At 40.7% G+C, this 22998-nt stretch overlaps 1 protein-coding gene across 1 annotated transcript in view; it reads right to left on the minus strand.

The window, feature by feature from the left end:
• The window catches only part of EXOC4 (exocyst complex component 4), a 643616-nt gene that overhangs the window by 477561 nt on the left and 143057 nt on the right, over nucleotides 1–22998 (minus strand). The window lies entirely within an intron of this gene.

Genomic DNA, 22998 nt, shown 5'->3' on the forward strand with positions numbered 1-22998 from the left:
AAAACGTAACAGAGAGTTGTTTCAGTATGGGAGAAATTCCATTTAGAAATGAATTAAAGAAAACATCTCCTAATCTATTTGGAAACTGAATATTTAGAATATTTTCAGTCCTGGCTCCAGCTATGTGTGAATGGGGGTAAAAATGTGATAGCTGCCTGCCTCTAGTTTTCCTTAGACTGACATTTAAAAACACCCTGAACCACACAATTTAGAATTCAATCATATATTGTCTTGAAATGTCAGTGCTGGTAAAAATAATATTAGTTTGATCTCAACTAGGAAGCGCCTAAGAACAAGCCTCGGTTTCTGCTTTTTTGTCACCGCCTGCATCATCCATAGTGGTCACTCAACTCCAATAACATAAATTAGAGTGAAAATCATCCAGCTTTCAAAATAAAGTTGTGCATTTAACATATTACTCTTAGCTGTGTAAGAGTTACATATTATAAAGGAAACTTCCTAAAGCAAAGAATACCTTGTTAGCTAAAACAGCTAACTAACCAAGAGATCATACCTTTAGTATAGACAATATACTCTCTTTAATACATATTTAAAAGAATACTAATTTATACATTTATGATTCATTTTCCTTAGAAAATCTTGTTAAAATAGACACAACAGAAAAAAATTATGAGCCACTCTGGGTGCCTTATAAAAAAGGAGCACAAAACTTAATCACTAACTTCAGAAAAATTACTTTTAAATTAAGTAAAAATATAATGCTTGAAATTTTCAATTTTTAAAGGATTAAAAATCTGTATGCTGTTATCTAAGAGCAAATGTAAGAGACAAGGTAAATATTTCTTTTGACCATGCCCTGATAGCAACATAAAGCAAATGCAATCTCCAATAGCACATAAGCACTGTGCTATCAATTACCACCAGGAATTTTCACTATGGAACTTTCTAATATATTCCAGGTAGAATCTGGTCAACCGACATTATTAAAATCACTGAGCCTTATATTGCAGGAAGAAGAAATACATTTCTGCTTTCAGAGAAAATGGTTTCTATAACCCTGCTTATTATTTATTATTCACAGTGGTTTTTACATTCTCACAGTCTACTACAGATTTCTCTTAGTGATTTGTGTTAGGCTCTTGTAAAGCTCCGCTCATATTTACAGTTTATTCTCCTCCCAGAAAAGGTAACAATCCATTCACGTCTGTGTCATGATAAACTCACAGCCTGACAGCGGGTGGGCAACGAGGACTTTGCCTAATGGAGGGGAGACTGATGCACCACTGGTGAGGCCGCTGCCAGGTGCTCTGCATATGTTAAAAATACACAGTGGACTACAGAACTGAACAGCTAACCTCCCGGGACACAATTTTACACAGACGTATATTTCAAATGTCCACATACTGCTCACTGGCTCAGAGCAAATACAAAGGTTAGCAGTTCACCGATGTAACATTCTGCTGGCTATTCTGTCATTATTGCTAAGAACATGTTTCCACCGTGTGCATTTGTTAGGCTGTCATTTACTGTCAACAATCCATAATGGTGGAGAATCAAAACCTAGTTTAAAATAACTTTCATGAGGAAAAAAACAACCCTATTATCTAGAATCGATTGGCATCGGCTGTTCTGGCCATAGGGCAGGGCAGAGCTGAGGCGGGTGCGCTGTAAGGACTCAGTGGTGGCTGAGGGTGTGACGATGGCCCCCGACCTCTCTAGGCCTGTGCGTGGCACTGCGCTGCCTCTTTTGTCACCAGCGTTCTCCCCGGACACATTTACTGCTTCTCATCGCCACATATGACAGGTCCTTGTATTTCTTAGATTCTAAAGTACACATTTTCTCACATCGAAAATAATAACATTTTTAAAAATAGGTATCAATAGTTGTTTCATAAAAGATATTCACCTAATATCTTAATAAATATTAAGATTAGTGTCTTAAATCAAGGAAATGAGATCTTTACTAACACTGCTGCTGCTATATCCAATCTAAGCTTTATTCCTCTTTTCTCCTCTCTGCTTTTTCCTTTTTGTCTTTGTTTCTCACGCACTTCATGGGAAAAGCTGGGCTGTTCAACAAATCCCAGTACATCGGAATAATTATCAGACTCTGACTTCTTCTCAGTAGAAGAAAATGGTTTAAAAGCAGCACTACTAAATTATACACTTAAAATGGCTAAGATGGTATATTTTATGTGTTTTTACCATAATTAAAAAATTTTTTTTAAGTATAAGCAAGGCACCAGGTCTCCCTGGAATCACGCTGGTTTACAGCTATGTGTTCTCAACTCAAAATCATTGACCTCTTTCTGCCCCCCATTAGCACTGGGCTGAGCAGGTCGACCCTTCCGCACACTACACTAGCACCGTGAGGAAGACCTTGCTGAGGAAACATCAGAACTGGGCGTCGGTCCATTCATTCCGTCCCAAGCACGCAGTTCAGTGATGGGTAGCCACCACCTCAATCCCTAAATAAATCAAGATTTATAGATAAAATATGCCTGTGGATGAGGGAGAACAAAATATACAAATGGAGGAAAATGAAAAATTTTAAATACTATGAATCTATCAAATGAATGAAAAAATAATTCATTCGGTCAACAATGCAAGAACGAAAACATTACATTAGTAAATTTTTAAAGTATTAATAAGTTACCTGGATAAATATTTATAGTAATTTGTGTTAAGCATATACATTTAAAATCCCATTTAAAGCTGAAAAAAAAGGTTGAAAGAGGATCTTGCCCTGAGTTAGGAGTCAAAAGGAAATCTATGAGTGGAAATGAGAAGCAGACGTCAGACTTTCAAGTTAAAACGCTCAGATGGTATTTGGCTAACAGCATCCCACACAGTCTCCCCCACACACACCCTAAAATCCCTATGAGTGAAAAGAGGACCGAAACCACTCGCACTGCTGACACTCTGGGCCCACACAACACTGCCAGAAGCTTTCAAGAATTTCCACCAAATACAAGGTCAATGGAGCAGGGTTCAGACCCACACCTTTGTAGTTTGAACTTAATGGTTGTACTACTGCACCAATGGAAGAAAAGTGAGTCTGCTCGCTTGGAAGTAGGTACAAAAAGCTCTCCCACTGCCTGCATGCTCCAACCCAAATGAAAGCGTGCACTGCCCGCTACACAGATGCTGACCTGAGAAGCAGCCAGCCCTTCTGCTCGCCTCCCCACACGAGCACCGCTGTTCCCACCTCTATTAGAAACAGCGCGTCAAACGAAACAGTTTGCTAGCAAGTCGGAGAGGACTGGAACGCAGCTCTGACAAATAGAATCCTCTTACATAAAAGGCTATAGATAAGGGCAAAACTAATCATGGAAGATGCACTTATATTTATTTTAATATGCCATCTATTCTGTATTATCAGGGAGTCAGGTAGAAATGGAGGTTGAAGATTCCATCTCAAGGAAACAGATTTGCATTATACGAAGACTAGGATCTGGGCTGGCAGATGTACACATGAAATTGATTTCTAGCAGTAAAACTCAGAAAATGATTTCATTAGCACACAAATGTTTAAGTAACAAGCTAAGAGGCAGTCTTCAGATTCCAACAGTCAGCAAACCGCGGCCTTCCTCTCACTTGAGAATGAGTCAACAGGAAAAAGAAAATGCGAGGAAGAGGTAAATTTCAAGAAATTAGAAAGAAGACAATTGCAATAAATTCTGGCCACTTCAGTAGCATATAAGAATACATGGCCTCCTGAAATAGTAAAAAATAAATATGTAAATAATAATAATCTTTAAAGAGAAAATGGGCAGAAAGGAAAAGATACCTGAATAAGATTAAAAATGGACAAGGAAAGATAGGAAGAATTGTAAGGAAAATAAAACTGTCATAACAGGAGAGAGAGCTGCAATAAGGCAATAGGTTAATAATTTATATTCCAAGTGTAAAATCAGAGGAGGAAAAACATGTGAAAAGTACTCTGAAAGCAGAAGGAAAAGACAACAGTGAAGACAGTTGAGAACAGATGATAAGACGTGAAAATCTGAAAGCAGGGATTCAATCCAAGAATTGCAGGGACAGGTTTTTTTAAAGATGTGTGGACTTCCCCACCCAGAAGTATCTTTTCTTGCTTCCAGGTAGGGGAAAAATATCATGAGTAAGACAAAACCCGCTTACCACACTGGGAGGCAGGGGTGACAATGAAATGGCCCTTATCTAGTTAGGTCCAATTTGTGATACAAATTTTAAACAACAGGCAGAATAAAGAGCTTCTATCAACAACAAAAGCGAAGAGAGCTTTCTACTTCCTGCAACACTATCATGGACGACTATGGACACTGTCTACAGGTTTTTGAGGAAAAAGAATGTCCAAAAACAATTATCCTCACATTTCAAAAAGCTCAGAAAACATAACTTGAGTGAGTTCAGAAAATAAGTAAGCAGTGCTCTTGAGGAGTGTATCGGTTACTGAGGGCTGCGGTAACAAATGACAACAAAGTGGCCTGAAACAGAGACTGCCCTCTCAAGGTCTGGAGGCCAGAAGTCGGCGATCACGGTGATCACAGTGCTCACAGTTCTCCGAGAAAGCTCTGCTTGTAGATAACACATTACTTCTCTCTCTGCCTCCACTGTCAACGACATCCTCCCTGTGTGTCTTTTTCCTCTGTATCCAAATGTCCTTCTTATAAGGACACTGGTTATTAGATCAGGGCCCACCCAGATACACTAGGACCGCATCTTAACCTGACTACATCTGCCAAGACCCTATTTCCAAGTAAGGTCACATTCACAGGTGTGACCTAGGACTAGAACTTATCTTTTAGAGGTACACAATTCTACCCACAAGGTGGAGAGGGAGTTTTCAGACATACTCAGGGCTGTGAAGGATGAGTAGAAATTAGGACTGAAAGCATAAGGAAGTCATGACAGAAAACAATGGACGGGTTTTCTCAGCCTCCATGTTAATAACCCAACCGGCCTGAGCGTGGAGGGCGCACTGCATGGCATACGGGCAAAGCGCGGCCAGAAAACGCCTCCCTGACTTGTCCCCTTCCTCTCCTGCCCTCCCTACAATCACTTATTGTGACCCAGTCTAAATATTTTAATTAGAAACTTCAGAAAACAGCAGTGTTATCCTTTCTATCACTTACCAATAGTAGCTTAACTATTTCAAACACATTTGGGATAATATTCCAGAAGAAATACTAAGTATAAAGTAAGTTTTTCTCTCTAAAAGGGAGCATATAGAGCAACATAATGTCCTCTTTTTTTACCTAGAAAAGTGAGAAGTTTGGTTTTTTTTACATCTTTGACACTCATTCTGAATCATGAGCTTTTTTATTTTTTTAAATATTTTTTATTTTTAAATTACAGTTGACATACGATAGTACCATCAGCTTTTTAAATTAGCTCTTCTCTCATCTAGGTCCCATGACTGTGCCTGTATTAGGTATGCTTAAAAATACTTAAGATATGAACTCAACCACACTTTTTAAAAAATCAAAAGTAAATGCATGTAAGTAGAAGTTAAAAATTATCCCTGGGAGCCACAGCCAGTGTTTCTAAGTGGTTAGAGCGTCAGCCTGCCACCCCAAACAGTCACAGGTTTGATTCCCAGTCAAGAGCATGTACCTGGGTTACAGGTTCGATCCCTTCCCTGGTCAGGGTTCATGCAGGAAGCAACTGATTGATGTGTCTCTTTCACATCTCTTTCTCTCAATCTCTCTCTCCTCTCTTCCCCTCCCTCCCTTCCTTCTACTCTCTCTAAAAAACTCAAAGGAAAAAATATCCTTGAGTGAGGATTGACCCAAAAAAAAAAAAAATTATCCCTGGGATGTAGGATTCTGGATGATTTTTAAATTTTATATTTTATAAGGTTTCTCTATTTTCTAAATATGTCTATAATGAACATGTAACTGCACTTATAAACAGAATAAAATGGTTAACTTAAAAAAGGGTCTAGAATTTTCTGTTTGCAATATGACAATTTTATGACTTCTAATGAAGCAAACATTGGGAGAAGAAAATCCACTAAAACGTGAATAGTTATTTCTAGGTGCTGGGAACATGGAAATGTTCACTTTCCATCTTTTTTTAAATTTATCTTTATTGTGCAAAGTAATACAGATGTCCATGTCCCACCTTCCCGTCCCCGACCACTGATCCCCTCCACCCCGCACGCCCCATCCCCAGGCCTTCCCCACTCTTCTGCCTGTGTCCCTGGATTTGTATTTGTGTATGTATTTGTGCGTTTAGTTCTTTGGTTAATTTCCCCCCACCCACTCCCACTCCCACTCTCCACCCCAGCCTTCCCTCTGAGATCCCTGTCTGGTCCATGCTTCTATTTTTCTTTACCTCCCAAATTCTCTGTAATGAGCATGCCTTATTCTTATAGTAGGAAATAAGAAAAAAGGGAGACGGAGACAGGGGATTTCACAGTGGACTCTGCAGGAAGAACAGTAAGTGAACCAATCTCTTTCTCCTAAGATTTATCCACTCTAGTTAGGAAAGAAGCACGCAGAAATCTCTAGTTGCTAAAACAATGTGTGACAGAAAAAGACCACACTGATGTTTCCATGCCTCCATATGCTTTAGAAAATGATACAGAGCGGTGCCTCAGTTTCCCAACGTCTCAGTTGACGAGCATTTCGGGTTACGAAAGCCATAAACCTGGGAGTAAATGCTTCAGGTTTCACACATGCCTCAGATGTCATGTCGAACATGCTCCACAACTTCCACTGAGGGCAAGATCCTGAGGCGCAGTTGTCGGCTGTGGATCCCTCGGTTTTCAAGTGTTTCAGAACTCGAACGGGCTTCAGGAACAAATTACATTCGAAAACCAAGACACCACTGTATTTTCTAGAACATAATCGTGCAGTGCAAAAATACATCTGAATATAAAAAATGACGAAATGCTTAGTTGACTTGGCCAGACTCACTTAAAAATGGAAATATAAGCTGCCAAAGCAAACCCAGAACGATTTTTCCACTTCCAACTCTTGACTCGTAGTGAAAAATCCAACATTAATCTTGCCAAAATGCCCATGTCTTCAAAGGGCGAAAAAAACATATGGAAATATAACTGCAGCCAAAGGAGGACAGGTGGCAAATAAAGTATCAGAAACATGTTTACGGAGTTATATTGCAAATTGATGCTGCGTTCTAGGCTCATTCCCATGGCCAGGACATGAAATTTACCACTTGACTGTTTCGTTACTCTACATCCTCAATACTGTCCCAAATCAAGAATGATATTATCACTACTCCTCTGAAAACAGTAGGGTGGTTCTTACTCCTCTCCATTCCTGCTGCTTTCAAAGATCTAGTCCGTGGCTCTAAATTATCAGTGAGAATGGATTAGTTCTGCTACTTTAATAAAGTACAAAAAGAGTATTTTAAAAAGAAAAAAAATGAACAAAATCTAAGCTCCAATTTTATTTTACTATGCAGTTCAACAGACATACAATTACTTTGTCCTGTCACTAGGAGTTTCTAAATGCTCAAGCTCAGTGTCTCTACTTCTTCGCTGAGGACAGGTAACAGGAAGCACACACTGGGGCTGACTGGGGCCACGCCTCGAGCAGCACTACTCCGGAGCTGGAAGCAGGCATGCACTCCCCAGCTAACAGTGCGCAGATGGAGACGGAGCCATCTTCATCTTACAGACACACCTGCAGGAAAAGCTGGGAGTAACCATTCAAACACCATCAAATCACCAGACGGAAGTCTATAGCACAAAGAATGTAGAGAACAGGCAAAATCATCTCTCTGTCCTAAAGTGAACAAAGGCCTCTTTTAAATGAGAAAAGAGTTGGACTGACAGGTTTTGGTTGTAACTGTAACTGTATGGGACTGAGGGAAGAAGAGGGTTGATCCAGCTTCACTGGTCTCACTACAGGCAGAGAAAATGCTGATGCCAAAGAAAGAATATGTGATGCTTTCAAACTCAAAACCAGACAGGGAAGAATTTCAGTAGGAGTAAGGGCTCGCCCTGGCCAGTGTGGCTCAGTTGGCTGGGAGACCTCCCATGCACTGAAAGGTTGCCGGTTTGATTCCCAGTCAGGGCACATGCCTGGGTTGCAGGCTGGATCCCCTGTAGGGCAAGCGCAGGAGACAGTCAATCAATGTTTTGCTCTCACATCAACATTTCTCTCTCTCCCTCTCCCTTCTCTCTCTAAAAATCAATTAAAAAAATATTTACCCCTCCAACCCAGAAAAGAGTAAGGGTTCTGAGTCTTTACTGGAAAGAAAAGAGTGGCTTTACTTACCAGCATCATTAAAAAGGTCCTGGTTAGCTCAGTAATCTCTCAGAGTTAAGGAGACAATACATCTGATATCAGCACAGCCCCTGATAGGTGGTTTGTATAGAGCAGTGGCTCCCAACTCCACCACTGCACATTACAAGCACCTGGAGAGTGGGAAAAATACCAATGCCCAGGACTCTGCAGTGGAATAGTTTTTTGTCTTTTTTTTTTTTAACTCCCTAAGATGATTCTAATGTGTAGCCAAGGCTGAGAACTACTGATGTAGTGAAAGGAGCCCTGGCACAGAAATTCAACCCTTGGGTTCTAAGACTGGCCCTAACAATTTTTACTTGTGTTGCCCTGTATGAGTTACTTGGAATTCCAAAGCCGTATCCTGCACAACTGTAAGGGAAACAGCACCCACCTTCCTACCTCACTGGGCTTTTGGAACCTCAGAGGTGTGTTAACGCTAAATCGCTTTGCATGTGTCCCAGCAATCCTTTTCAAACACAAATTTACTAAGAGGTTTCAGGGACTCATATAAATCTGAAGATCAGAAACCTATGACTGCATATGCACACTTCAGTACATTCTATAATGAGGTTAGAAAATCGTCCATTTGTCAAGATGTAAGTTGAGAAATGCTTTGAGAAATGCTGTCTTTCAGAACCGAGTACATGGTAGGAGAAAAGAACCAAGTACATGGTAGGAGGAACTGAGCAATCAGCATATATATACGATCCAGAAGCATGAAAAAAGTATCTATGCATACAAAATGGTATTCATGTCCATAAAGTTCTGCCCACTTCAAAAAAAATCCATTCTATTTAAAATAAGAATTACATATGCAGTTTCTCTCTATGCAAATTGACATGATTAAAAAGAACCCCCAAAAGTGTGAGTCTAAGATCTCATCCAGCCCTGTAACTCTAAATACAATCTATCTGGTAAGACTTCTCGATCTATCAGCCCAGACCTCTGTCCTGAGCACCCAGCAGCATATGCCAGCTCAACATCTGTCTCACAGGCACCACAAACTTAATATGGCCAAACACGGGCCCCAATTCTTCTCTCCCTTTTCTAAATCGTAACGTGGCTATCTCTTTCTCATTACTCAGGACCCACTCAAATGTCATCTCTCCAAAGAGAGCTTGCTGACCACCCTAACTCAAACGAGGCCCCTCAAGAACAAATCACACCCTGCGTGTTATTCCCTATTTTATCTTCTTCACAGAAACTCACCAGGAAGGACATTATCTCTGTATGCATGCATTTGTTTATTATCTCCATCTCCTCACTAGGATACAAGATCCATGGGGGAAGAGACTCTGTCTATACTGTTCATTGCTGTGGCTCCAACATGGAAAACATTACATCAGATATACAGAGTCAATCCTCAATAAATATTACTCTCCAACTCAAGATGTGTGTGCCCAAACAGAGGCATCTGGAAGGAGGGAGGTTCAATGAGAGTAACAGAAACAAAATAAACTACCCGCAGTTGATCAGCCTCTTTTAAAGACTTCCTCCTATTCACACCTGTGACCCAAGGTATCCTACAGAGACACTCACTCTAGTGCACAATATTCCACCGGGTCTACTTGCTGCTCTCTGTTCTGACCCTCCCTTTGCTGGTCTCCCTGGTCCATTATGCTAGCTCTTATGCAGAATCTGCCTTGCTCCTTTGGGCTGAAGCCTCCTTTGGCCAGCCAGCCAGCTTGACTCTGCAATTTGGCTTTTCGTGAAGACAACATTCAGACTGAACCCTTGGCCATGCACAGTCAGTGAGTGAGCTATGCCCCTCTCTGATGGGGAGGGACTCGGTTCTCCACACACCTTTTGGGCCAGAATATTGGTACACCCAGGTGTCCTGGGAACAAGGGAATAGGAAGTGGTCATAATTCCTTGAACCACATAGTTCCTGGGGTCGGTGATTTGTCCCAGGTCCTGGCACAATGACCAAAATAACAGCTACACTCTAACCCAAGCTTCCTTCATCTGGCATCATGCTCTTGTTGCAGGTGCTTATTGTATGGTTTGAATTTCTGCGCAGAGAAGACACCACCTCACTTAACCGCACCTTCCACACTGAAGGCACATTTTGCAGCTGACTAGGAGCGTAACTTTGAGAGATGGGGATGAAGCCTCCAGGCCCTTAGGACCTAAGCTTGGATCTGGCTCTCATCACAGCCAGGAAGATGGGAGAAGCTTTTCCTTAAGACCACCTGTGCCACTCACTAAACCACAGTGAGGAGCTAACGGGCATGCGCCTGCACATGTAGAGCGGCAGACACTCATTCAGAGCATCTGCTGGGCTCTGCACCCTGGTGCTTGACCACAGGAAGGGTCATACACGAGTTTCTGGTATCTGAGTTTCCACCACCACCACTGAAGTAGCAACAGACTCGGGGGCAACTACTATGCACTTCACAGACCAAGTTCTTACCCTGAAGCCTGATTTCTGACTCCACCAAAGGCGACCCAGCTGATCTCTGGAGAAGACACCAGAGATGAGCCTACATTCTGCACGGCACATGAGAAAGTCTACCAAGAGGCTGGTGTGACTACTGTTCAGCCTTCCCCTGTGCTGGGCCTCTCCTGCTAGGATTTCCTGGACACCCATCCTTCTGGTTCAAGCATGGTTTACATTTCCCCCTCTAGGTCTAATCTCCAGTCATCCCACACCTGGTTCCTGGACCAAAGTCAACACCTACGGAAGAGTATCTTCCATAAAGCATCTGTGTCACTATCCCTAGAGGGAAATGAGCTGCCTTAACTCACTCCACGCCTCCTTTCACAGCAACCACAGCTTCCCACTCCTCCACTCTCACGAACCCCCCATTCCCATGGACATGAGCTTATATTATGGGTCACAGCATCATTACAGCCCTCCTCGGTGATCAGTGGTGCTCACTGTACCGTTCTTTGGTCAACCTTATCAACCTTCACTATGAACTTCCCATTGAAATGCCATCATCTCGAACTCAAATGGGTTTAAAACAAATTCACCTGCCCTTCATTACAAATAGTACCACCGTTCTTTTAGCTATGCCACATGGATTACTCGGTCAGCTTTGATTTCTTTCTTTTCTCAGTATCCAGCCAATCTTCAATCCCTCAGAGCCATCTCGCTGTGATCAAAATCCACTTGCTACCTCCTCCTGCATACTTCCCTTCACTAATCGCCCTCCCCTCCCGTCACAAATAAATCCCTCCTTCCCTACAGGGTCCTTTCCTTTGGCGTATAAACAGGCTCAGTACCACCCTGCTCAAGCTCCTCTTGAGCATGTTCCCCATCCGCACTGGACTAGGGGCTCCTCCCTCTCTTCCCACAGCATGAAGCACGTCATTGCCCACAATCTCAGTGTCTGACTGCCCACTAGGAAGGGCTTCTTGAAGCAAAGAGTCAGTTTTTTCAACTGTAAATCTCCAAAGTATAACAAATATCAATAAATGTAAACAACCAAACCAACAACAACAAAAAACCCTCCAATGGTTCTCCATTGCTTATGGCAATTCTCGTCAGCAGGCTGATCCCTAGAAACTGGTAGATCTCAAAGACCTCGTGGTCAGGATTTCATTTCAAGCTTTCAGAGATGGTTAATAAGAGAACGTTGCCAGCAGTGCCATACTCTCCGCTACTCTGCTCAAAGCCGCCCATCGCAGGAGTAGTATGTGTATTTAGTATGTGTATTTCATTTGTATACATGCACACTCATACACAAACACACAAACAACACACACAAAGGCTGAGCAATGTTAACCCCACTGTACCACTCACAAGCCCTATCCTGAAGAGGATGACGGGAGCCCTATAGACAATGATAAATGCCTCTGCAAGATGTTAGAAATGCTTGCTCCGTAAAATTGAAAACCTTTAGCTGGGATCTCTAGACTCTCCAACGACTCAGCCCCAGCCTACCTGGACAGGATTTTCTCTCACGCCTGCCTTACAGATCCACCCTCTGCGCGAGTCCATTAGTACAGTCCCCTCCCGCCCAGCTCTCATCCTTTCCGCCTCGGCCTTTCTCTGATACTGCTGCCCCAGGCTTACTGGCTTCCTTGTCTGTAATGCCACTCCCATGCTGAAGCATTTTCCAGAAACTCAGTGATCTTGCCTGGCCTCTAACTCTCCTGGTGCTTAGAAGCCGTATCATTTATTTGGCATTCACCACTAGCTGTTAAAGTTACAACTTCTGAAATGCGAGATTTCAACTAAAACCTCCCAGTAATACTAGAATTCCCCCCGTCAAATCACTGACACTGATGGCCAAACGCAGCCTGAGAAGTGAACTCTAAGGCTCAGGTGCATGAAAGGAAGAGGGAACTAGGTGGGCAGCTGGGGTAGAGATAAAGGTGTGAAGAACAGAGAGGGAGCCTTCATGACAGTGCAGAGCTGGTTCTGGTATTTCCTCTGTTTCCCTTAATATGCCACCCAGGAACAGCAAGACCCAGTAAAAACAGGGAGAGAAGTAAGACGTCCCTTGTCATTTTCAGGAACTATGATAACTCTCTAGAAAGTTTAAAAGGCAGTAGTTGCTCCCTATGTAAGAGCCTGCCTTGGGAATAAAGCCTGTGTCTGTGTGGGGGTGGGAGAGGGTCGCCAGTAAGCGATTACTCGACTGGATCACTAAACTTTAAAAATACTTTTCAGTGAACACATTTAATTAAAAGGGCAAAATAAATACAGAGGCTGTAACTCACGAGCAGCTCTGTGCTAGGCTGACTCCGGTTTCTTCGAGCTGTCTGAACTGAGTGATAGATGGGAGACTCACCCGCTGAGTCACAGTCACCCGATTACTTAGTAGCTAGAAATCTCTGCACACCACACAGTTCAGCAGTGAAGCGGATCTAGGGAAACGCAGGCAAGGTCATCTGGCTGAGACAGTCTCCCACTCATCTTGGCTTCTTTTGTGTTACAGACTTTATGTCTCTTAATAACTCCTGACTCTTTCATTAGTGCCAGAGCAACGATACGGCTCTTTTGGGTCCTAGGTAATTATGTGTCAGTAGTTAGAAGGTAGCTTTGTGTAGTATCATGATCCTCATAAATACAAACACACACAAAACAATAGGCGGCACTTTGATTATATGAGGCACATTATTTCACATTTTAACATCTCTGAAACTGGGAGGGGTCTTACAGATGACGACATACTGGAACTGATGCAGTACTGTGTATTTCCTCGTACCCTGGCTGTAAGGCCATAAAAGAAGAGAGCCTGACTGCGATTCAAACACTGAATGAAAGGACCATCAGTGCTCCAATCCAATCCCCCACCTTTTATAAGTGAAACACACACACACACACACACGGTCAGAAGGAAAAATAAACCTCAAATCCAAATCTTCACTCATATGTTCTATAAGCCCATCAGCAAAAATATGGATGAACGGACTCACTGTTACATGGAAACAACAGGAAATCAAAGACATTTTGAGATGAGGAAGACATGAAAAAAATTCAATCTACTATAAGCACTGTAAGATCAGGGACAAAGTCTATTTCGTTCATTACAAATTCTGCGTGCTCAACACAGTGCCTTGCAAATTGTAGGCATTTCATAAAGTAACTTAAAAATGAATATTGTGAGATGAAAAATCTGGCGGCTGTAAGCAGGTGGCAGTAACAGTCCACAGTGTGGCCAGTGGACCACCTCATCATACCCATTAAAAATGAAGATGCCTAGGCTCTTAACAAGCCAAGTGAATTAGAATTTCTGGGCTTCAGACCTAGCGATTTAGACTTTGAACAAGAATTCCATGGTGATACTCATGGCTGTTAAAGTTTGAGAACAGTGTATGAGAAAACAATGCCCTGTAATGGAGGCAGTGGAAAGAGAGGCACAATCACAGAAAAATGAATAAATAAATCTAAGGAACATAGGGCATTAGAGAGAGGAAAAAGAACTGGGCAATGGTGAAAAACAAACAAACAAACAAACAAAAAACACGGGAAAATCAGTTATGAACCAATATAAAAACCACTTAAATCTAAATGCACAAACATTAAAGAATCAGGAACTCTGAGAAGCCCTGGGATGAAGGACTAATTCCATCAGTGTGCAAGAGGCCAGGAGAACCATATGAGACATCATTAGGATAATTAAATAATTAACACACACACGATTAAAATTTCTCTTGGGAAAAATGATAATGAACAAGAAACACCTAATGTAGTTTCACAAATGACTCTTCAAATATCTACAGACAAAGACAGATCTGAACTAAAGATGGAAAAAAGTGGAAAGGATCTTGTTACAGTCAGCTAAAACTTGAATAGGAGAGGAGTTGGAGGTAGCAAATTAATTCATGCTACTCAAGGAAGCCAGACATGAGAAGATGAGCTTTTAAAATTATCAAGGGGGGGAAAGACTAGGAAAAGAAAAATGCTGCTAAAAATGGAGTGGGGTATGGAATTAATGAAGACTAAACTTGCTCAGAAACTGAACTAATTCTTTTTAATTTGTCTTTGACAAGAAAAATGAAGACGCCATATTTGTATAATTAGAGAGAATGAAGACTTTGCAGAAATAGCGCCTGACAAAAAGCAGACAGGGAACACTTGACAAAACTGAACTCATCCCAATCAGGAGTCTGGATGATGGAAGCAAAGCCTCTTAAGGAATTCACTCACACACTTCAGGAGTCACTTACAAGCACTATGGAAATATCACAGAAAAATGGGGAAACAGAAGATCTGAAGGGGAGAAAAAATTAGATAATGAAATATCCTATCAATCTCAAAATGATAACAAAGAGAAATTATGGAAAATGTTAGGGGTAAAACCAGACTGCAAGTTCCATGAGTCCAGGGACATCTTCACTCCCCGACGTTAGCACCAAGTAGAGGACAAACAGCAAGTGCTCACCAGACAATTGAATGTGTACAAAGGAAATGAGCTGCAAAGTGAATGCTACCAAACTTTTCCATTTCTTTCTGAGCAGAAAATTGTACCACAAAGGAGGTGATAGCCCATTTTTTCCCCTCTATGCAATAGCAAAAGGTAAAATTCTTGAACATCTGGTGGATAATTAAATCATAAACTATAATCAGAATAAAAACTCTAGTAACAAATATAGATGTCACAAAGTATAAAATAAAAGCAAAATAAAGCATAATGTACACTATAAATTTGAGCGAATACTCAGTACTTTCTTTAAAAAGAAATACTCTAATGTATGTTTTTAGAGAACATGCTATGTTTAAAGAGACACCAAAAATAAAGAGAAATCCTAAAAACTACCTTTACTGGGAGCATAAAATAACAATGAATCATGGAGGTCCCTCACATTCATACACATATCAACACAACCCTCATCCACACATTTTGTCACACACTCAAATACATTTTTATTAATTTATCCTCAATTTATAAACAGGACAGACAGGTAGATTTACATAAAGGGATATGCTTTTCAGGATGATGACACTAAGCTAATGGGAAACTATCTCAAATATTTCATTTCCTTCAAGCTAAATTAAAAGGGAGGGGCTTCATTTTTGGTTATCTTTTTGTGTAGAGCATAGTGCATTCCATTAATAACTGTGCACTGATTAAACCAAATTGAAAACCACTCCACTCACATACGGGAAAGGTATATGACACTTCCAAAGGCTGTCTATTCACAGGTCAGTCCCAGTCCTCTGATTAGATCCCTAAAACTGACCTCAAAGGTTTTGGTAAAGAAGGGTTATTCTAGTCAACTATCCAGTAAACCATGAATGTCAGAATTGGGGGGGAGGGGACATTGACTTCTCTCAGGAAAAAGGAGACAAAGAAGAGAAAAAAAGGAAACAAGTAGTGGCCCAGATTATTGGAAAGGGTGTTCCATCATTTATGAATCTTGATGCCAAATGAAGAGCAAAGGAGAGAGCAGACCCAAAGGCAGTGGGATGATAGTTCTGGTCTAAAGAGGACAGCCAGAGTCAAATTCGAGAACCTCTCATGCCGAGGGCAAAGCTCACCGTGGACAGATGGGCAAGTGCAGACTGTCAGCGGAGACAGTACACAGGAAGGAAAGGCAGGCCCAGGCAATTCTAGATCTGACCCGCTCACATCCACTCAGTGCACCCGGAGGCCAAGGAAAAAGTCTTTCAAAACTGTAAGAGCTCCAATCTCTTAAAACAACTGGCAAGAATGTAAGTTGTCTTCTTAAAACAAAACAAAATATACACACAAAAGCTGTTTAAGATCATTCAGACACCCTTGTACTACCCTCGGGAATAAAGCACAACAAGAAAAAACTAAGAGACTGTTTCCAATTCTTGTCAATTGTAAATAATGCTGAGCCTAAGTGTCCATCAGCAAATAAACAAATCAGAAGACGTGGTATATTCATACACACACACTGCAATATTATTCAGTTATAAGAAAGCAGGACATCCTGCTCTTTGTGACAACACAGATGAACTTGAGGGCATTATGCTATGTAAATGTGGACATGTGTCAAAAAGTCAAGCTTACAGGTACAAAGAGTAGAAAAGTGGTTGCCAGGGGCTGGGGGAGGGGCTGTAAAAGGGCAAGGCTAGTAAAAGGGTACAAACTTTCAGCTGTAAGATGGGTAAGGTCTGAGGGTCTAATGTAAAACATGGTGACTGTAGTCGATAGTACTAAAAAAAAATTTTTAAGTACAAATTAAGAGAAAAAAGCTAACCCCCCCCCCACACCCAAAATCCACTTGCTTCAGTGTGAAAAGCAGCAAGTTTATTCATTCACTTCATTCACCACAATCCAGGCAGCATAATAAGCAATGGCAGACAATTTACACCTAAAGCAGACACTTCTGGAAATTAACAAATTACTAGATAATGGAGCATTTTCCCCAGAAATTGATGTCCGTGGAACATCTAAAATTCAAGTGCTAGAAACACAGATGGGTAAGACCAAGAGAGAGAGGTCTACAATAAACATGTTTTAGGTGTCATTTGACTGCCATTGTTAGCAGAGTAAGATCGAATTTACCTGGCAACCTGGACAGCTGAGAACTTTAATGAACAGGAAAGAGAGTAAAGGGGTATGTCCACAGCCAAAATGTACTTACATTACAAAATCCATAGTTAAGAACTCAAGAGCTTGATGTCAGAGAGGACGTCTCTGTTCACTTACCCTGACCACCTTGGTCCAGCCTGCACAGCTTATACCAGAGTAGCTGGGCAAGTCAGAAGGCAGGAGAGTTTGTCTGACTGTCTGAGACACACGCAATAAGGAGCTGAGAAGTGATAACCTACAGCCACACGGCAAGGGGAAAAGACACATGGCATGAAAGCAGACAAGTGAGATAGAAAGAAATGGAAGTCTGGGGCTGGTTCAAAGAGGGGACAACACTGTACTCTGCAGGTGATAAGGTGACCCCTGACACTCCACAGCACACTCGATAAGGGCAGTGCCAGGGAGTTCAAATGAGGTATCAGTTACCAGGTTCAAAATCATGCGCCTTCTATCAACAAGAAAAGTCTCAATATGCTCAGTATTTTGTGACAAAAAGACCTGGAGCTCAGGGCACATCACCCCAAAATATGTCGCTCAGGCATACTGACTTTTGAGTCAGTATAAAGACACTTGAAAAATAGCAAATACAACAAAAATACTCTGACCTCTGTCTTTTTGTTAAAAGCAGATGAAACTCCTATATGGACGAGGTTCTCTCCACACGGGAAGGAAAGTGACCTCCTCATCATCAAGGGCAAGGAGCTGACACCAAGGGAGTGCCATACAAATTGGCCCCGTTACAATAACTCTTTCCTTCCTGTAGCCTCGTCACTTAGTTCAGTCACTTTTCCACACTGCCTCCCTTTGTTCAACCTCATTTAAAAAAGCAGGTAGGTTTCCCCACGTCTTTCCGTCTTCATTTCTTTATGAGGGTTCCTGTGTCATGTAAAACTTTAATTAAATAAATCTGTATGCTTTTTTCCTGATAATGTCTTTGTTGGTTTAATTTCAGACTAAGAGGGTAAAAGAAAATGCTTTACTCACTTAGAGGCCCAATTTGAGAAATATATTGTACAAAATTTTCCATTTAAAAAACATTAAAATACAATCTTTGATGCTTAGAGGGGTGAGATTTTGTTTTCTGAAAAATTAAGCTACATTGAAAATCAGAGTCCTAGACAGTGCTACATAAATTGGGCACTGCCAATACTCTTTTTAAAGAAAATACGATACAGTAGTTAGAAGTTTACTTACAATAAAAGCGACTGGTTGCCATTAGAACTAAGATAACCTTTTTTTTTTTATGCAGTAAGGATAAAGTTTTAATTATGAAAACAAAGAGCCTTATGGATTTCTCTATTACAACAGCACAATCCTAAAGTCTGTGAAGAGGCACTTCATTCCATTCCTGGCACACAAGCCTGAAAAAATGGTTAAACAAGCTCAAAGTATCTTTAAAGCAATCGTCAATGGTGCACTGGTTTTCCGATTTTTGCTGCACTGAATTAAAAGTTAATAAATGTTACAGGCAGTTCCTCTGCATTCTTTAATCCACAACCCCCTAAACTCTAGGAAATAAAAGCAGCCCCCACCATCACTGCACAGTCTAGAGGGTTTGCAACATAACATGGTGGGGGAGCTTTGAAGTTTGTGATCACAGAAAGAGAAATATACCACAAATGCCAGAGGGGGGAGCTCAGAGCAAAGGGAAAGATCATGTTTATAATGGGCAAGAAAGGGAAATTCTGAAAACCTTCTGAGCTTCTACACAATATCCTTTCCTCTCTTTTTTTCAGTGTTCTGTTTCGAAGGATGGGTTCCAACGCCTTTTGAAATAAACAGTCTTGTTTTCCCCATTTTTCCCTGGGTAGAGGGAAAATTAAAGTACTGCTGAGGTTAACTGGTTTAAACAATAGGCAGGTGTCTGAAAGCCCTGCTCTCAGGAAGTCTCCCACACACAGCCTCCCCCTGTAATCAGTTTTGTTTGCAAGTGAACCTACACAGTAGGACTGGCACCTAATGATGCCAGGGGCACAGTGAAGAAATCAGCCCAAGACAATCGTTACTTTAAAGACGTGTTTGGCCTCCTCCAGGTTCCTTTATGTTTACTCTAAAGACAAATGAAATTTTGGTAGGCTCTTTCCACAATTAAAGGGACAATCCTTGTGTATTCACTGCCCTTTTCAACACTGAGGAAATACAAGGACTTTACCGAACAAGAAAAGAGCCACTGGCCTATCTTCTAGAAACAACTTCCAAGTACAGGCAGGTTTGCAGAGATAGACAGGGTCAACCAGCACCCTTCCTCTGTCAAGTCTAAACTGAGCACTCCTTTTAACTGGGCTTTCAATCCTCAACAGTTTGGTTAGTGAGCAGAGACACAAAACTGGCATTAGAATAGGTACCATCAAACAATAAGTATATGATTCCACAGGGATAGTTCAGACTAAAAAATCAATGCCCAAAGAAAACCTTTAAACTAACATCCCTCTGTATCCGCTGGCTCCTGTCATAGCAAATACGTATAACAAACCACCTCAAAACTCAGTAACATACAACAATAAGCACTTCTTTCTTGCTCACATAGGTGGTTTTCTGGGATTCAGCAAAATACCAAGTCCTGATGCACAAGCACATTTCTAGCCTTTGCTACTGGCATATCAGCTAACATCCCATTGGTCATGGGATGTCACATGCCCAAGCCCAACAGCAATAGGGGGAGGAAGCATATTGCTGGGGGGGGGGGTAGGGTTAGGGAATGAATATTTGCTAAATAATAATTCAATCTATGACATCCTCAGATGCAGGCTGCTAGAGGTTTTTTGTTTACCCACACCTGGTATCCTGCTGTTAATGGAATACAAAGGTCTCTCTTCACCATACCATCGAGGTAAAAGAGGTTTATACGTGTGCGATTTAGAGGACCATCAGGAAATCAAAATTAAATTAAAAAATAACTTTACAAGTGAGATTGTTATATTTCTGAGTATAAATGGACACAACTAGGAGCTTTAGTAATGCCTCAGTAATCAGTTGACTAATAAATTTTTACGTTACATCAGTATCAACAATTTTTTATGCAGTATTAGCTTTGCATAGAAAAAGTCTGCTGGGCAGCAAAATTACAAAGAAAAGAGAAGGTATAAAAGATCATGCCAAGGTTCCCAGCTTGGATGATGTAGGCAAAAGTGGTGACATTGGCAGAAACTGGAAGAGTGAAAGCAATTGACAAGTTTATAGCAGCTACTAACAAATCTTTACAATAAACTACATTTAAAGATAATTTTAAAAGGCTCTGATTATCCCAATACATTTAAGAGTTAACTGTCTATCATATAACCAGATTAATCCTATTGAAAACAAGATGTGGGATGGAGATAGGCTGGCATGTGTGTATATATCTGTACGTATGTATGTAGGTAGGTATGTATGTGTATGTGTGTGTGTATGTGCCGGTGCGGGCGAGCACAAGTACACATACATATAACAAAACCTTGTTAAGGAGGTCGGAAACACCCCAGGTTCAGATTTCACTAACTATTGAATGCCTACTATGTATCGCATACAGTATCTCACCAAATACAGAAGTTACATTGTGAGAAAGTATTATTATCCACATTTTACAAATGAGTCAGGTGACCCTTGGTGAAGTTCTGTAATTTAAACAAGATTACACAACCAGTTCATCACAGAGCCAAATCTGAACACAAATGTTCTAAATAAAAGCCTGGTGTGTTTTTTCTTACCACCCATGGTAATCCCTAAAAATGCCTTTATTTCTTACTTTAAAGAAAAGGAGAATTCTTAATAGCGTTATGATCCTCCCCAGGATATGTCCCACAGATTTGGACAAATGTGACCAGAATTCAGGAATCTGCTAAACCTCTTACTTTAATGCCAGGTATCAATCAGCTGGTGACAAGTTAACAAAAAGCAGAAAATCTCAATACTTTCAAGTAAGATCTTAATATTCTGCTTCCTGGAATGAGTTTTAACTAAGGTAACTGAACCGACTGTTTCCCATAAAGCCTTATAAAATAGATGCTTTGTCAAAAGAAGGTGAAATATATACTTTTGCATTCAAAGGCTCTGGATTTCTACCTACAGTCTACAGCTTTTGCACAGCAATTCTCAACTTCATTACGGGCCCAGTCTATAAACCCATCAATACTTCCTGGCACAGGACGCCACTTAACACGCAAACGTGGCTCAAAGAACATTGCCTCAGATACAGGGGAATCTATGCTTGCTTACACTACGCTACACTTAATTTACACATACATTACTCTGATAAAATGGATCCCTCCATCCACCAGGGTGATTAGGAAAGAAAAGAATGCTAAGTAAGTAGAGAGCAAACTTCGTTAACTTGTCTCACTTTCAGATAATTAGTTGTGAATGTTTTAAGGCAAGTGACTCACAAGGGAGGGTACAAATTTATTGTCTTCCACGATTTCATAATCTTGGTAGCTATAAAAGTTATTATCTATTTATTGATGGGCAACTGTAATTTATCTTCCCCAGGTAAAATGCAGTTATTTATATGTTTTTCTCCTTTTATGAATGCTGGCCTCAGCAGTAAACATGCAAATGATTTCACGGGAAACTCATTAAATGTCAATAAACCCCCAAAGCAAAGCTATAAAACTGTCAGAAAATGCTGTACCAGGTCAGCAATGGACCACCAAGCTCAGGAAGAAGAGTGACTTTAAGATGATTGTGAGGGTGAGAGCTTGGCAAGGATGAGTCCATTAGCACAGAATCCCTCCAGGTCGCAAATTCTATGGCCTTTCAAAGCTTCAGGTAATAACTCATTCCAGTACACATGACGTCCAAAAGCGCAGGAAGCAAAGGGTAAACTTATTGTTCATAATTTGTCAGTTACACTCCAAAACATATGCCTAATACGGTAGGAATATAAAATGGTGCAGCCAATTTGAAAACAATTTGGCAGTTTCTCAAGAAGTTAAATAGCTACCCATATGACCCCAAAATTCCATTCCTAGGTATACTGAAATTGCAAATATATCTTCATGCAAAAACTTGTACAAAAATGCTCACAGCAACATTATGCATAATAGCCCAAAGTGGAAACAACCATTCCATCATTCATTAGTTGATGGAATGGGTAATATATGGATAATCGAGTGTCCAGCCAATGGAATTTGAAGTACTGAAACATGCTATGACATGGATGAACCTCAAAAACATCATGCTAAGAGAAAGAAACTATTCACAAAAGATCACATATTGTACTATTTTATTTACATGAAATGTCCAAAGTGGATAAATCCACAGACAGAAAGCAGGCTGGTAGTTGCAGAAGAAGGCTGGGGAGGAGGAATAAGAATGGCTGCTAGTGGTGACTTCACTGCCAAACACCAGGCTTCCTGTTGGGGTAATGAGCAGGTTCTGCACTCGACAGTGGTGATGGATGCACAACCTTGTGAGTATGCTGAAAACCATGAATTGTATAGCTTTAAAATGATGAATTTTATGATATGTGAATTACACCTCAATTTTTTAAATCTTTAAAATATTATCAAAAATTGATGCAAATATGTAATAAAATCACTCACCTGAGAAAACTTAAAAATAGCATAGTGAGACAGAAAGCAAATTATTTGCTAATGAAATGTTTAAAATATTCAGATTATGATTTCAAAGTAAATTTTACACTTCGCTCATTATTTTAGGTCCAAGGCAAACAGCATTCAAGTTAAATAAAACACAATATGAAAAGGTATGTTTCTATCAATTCTCACTCTAATAGTCTGAAACTTCATTGTTCCAGTACCCTTGTACCTAAAAAACCAATATACTCCCCATTTCTCCACCACTGTTCTTCTAACCCATATTATTAATTAGCTCAATCCCTATTCTCAAGTCATCTCTCT

This window comes from Miniopterus natalensis, chromosome 10 (assembly GCF_054644295.1).
Source record: "Miniopterus natalensis isolate mMinNat1 chromosome 10, mMinNat1.hap1, whole genome shotgun sequence".
Taxonomy (NCBI): domain Eukaryota; kingdom Metazoa; phylum Chordata; class Mammalia; order Chiroptera; family Miniopteridae; genus Miniopterus; species Miniopterus natalensis.